A 1,790-nucleotide genomic window follows, 5' to 3' on the forward strand; every position below is an offset into this window, starting at 1 on the left:
GGAGACAAAGATCAAGTCTGTTATTTTAGTTCATGGCCTCGGGGAGGTTGGATAAGGGACGGACAGTGAGGAGTTTGAAGGTTTTAATACTTAGCTTTTAAGGATGTAGTAACATTGGTTAAGTACTTGGTATGTATTTTGCCTGTGTTTACTTTTTTTTTTTTGCGGTATGCGGGCCTCTCACTGCTGTGGCCTCCCCCGTTGCGGAGCACAGGCTCCGGACGCGCAGGCTCCGGACGCGCAGGCTCAGCGGCCATGGCTCACGGGCCCAGCCGCACCGGGGCACGAACCCGTATCCCCTGCATCGGCAGGCGGACTCTCAACCACTTGCGCCACCAGGGAGGCCCTGTGTTTACTTTTTTAATCATCATGAAAACCTTAGGCAATAGGTGCTAGAATTATGCCCATTTTATAGATTAGAAAACTAAGACCAGAAAGTAACTTATTCAAGGTCAAATAGCTAATAAATGGCATCACCAGTTCCAAACCTTGGAATCTGGCTGCAGAGCCTTGCTCTTACCCACTATATTCTACTGCCTTGAGAGAGTTAAAGTACCAAACCCAAGACACCAGGAACTGTTTTGACATTCCTCATGAGCATATACTTTTCATCACATTACTGTTCCAAGGTTAAATGTATGGAGCTGAATCCTGTGGTCCCTAATGCTCTAGTCCAGCTGCCTCCACCATACTGTTGGTCTGGAAATTCCCTGGAAACATAGGTGGGATTTTTCTTATATATAATCTCCAGTATTCACCCCTTACTTTACACTCCTGGATGAAAATCAGAACCCAGCTCTGCTTTTCATTTCCACAAATGGCTTAAGAGACCAGCACCAGACTCAGTAGTATAGATTTTTCAAAAGGACACTTACATGAACCCACCCCCAAGAACCCACCAATACCAGCTTAAAAGGAGCAGGATATTTCAGTGAGGAGGCTAATGAAGAGATGCGATGAGAACCAATCTATTCCATTTTTTCCCTGGGGGTATAAGGAGGCACCTAGGTCTTAATCTCCTTTCTCGTCATTTTGATTCAGAGATGATGGCACCAGGGCTTCTTAGAACAAGGTAAGTTACATGATAAGTCTTCAAAAATCTATAATCTCAATAGAAGTAAATACATGGAGAAAGAGGCACTTACCAGTGATTTAATTTGAATAAGTGAATGCTTTGATATCCTTTTGACGTACAAAGAGGCGTACTACATGCTACACGTGCTATACACGCTACACCCACTCCTCTGCACCTTCTACACTTAACGTGTCTTGTAGCACATTCCTTATTCAATATTATCACGTAAAAATTTACCTCATTCTTTCTCATGACTTCATAAAATTTCATTTTTGGATGTATCAGAATTTATTTAACCAGCATCTATTAAAGAACATTTTAATTGTGTCTAATCCTATGCTCTTACAAATAATGCTGAAAGAAATGTTTATACACACGGGTGTATTTTTGTTTTGGCTTGGTTTTGTTGTCATTATTATCCATGGGGCCAGGATTGGGGGGGAATCCTAGGAGTGGAACTGTTAGGTCAAAGGATATTTGTATTTAAATTTTAATCACTATTTCCAAATTATCTTACAAAATGTTTGTACCAACTTGCTCTCAGTGAGAAGGAATTTGAAAGGCTGGGTCTAGCACCCTTGTTATTTGACTAGATTTTCATATAAAATACAGCTTTGCTGTGTGGTATGACAGGTAAGTCAGATGATGGTGAATAGTAATAGGAAATGGAATGGGCTTATTTATCAAAATATTTTTAATTGCTTAGTGGTCGGCA

Source organism: Mesoplodon densirostris, chromosome 4 (assembly GCF_025265405.1).
Source record: "Mesoplodon densirostris isolate mMesDen1 chromosome 4, mMesDen1 primary haplotype, whole genome shotgun sequence".
Classification (NCBI taxonomy): Eukaryota; Metazoa; Chordata; class Mammalia; order Artiodactyla; family Ziphiidae; genus Mesoplodon; species Mesoplodon densirostris.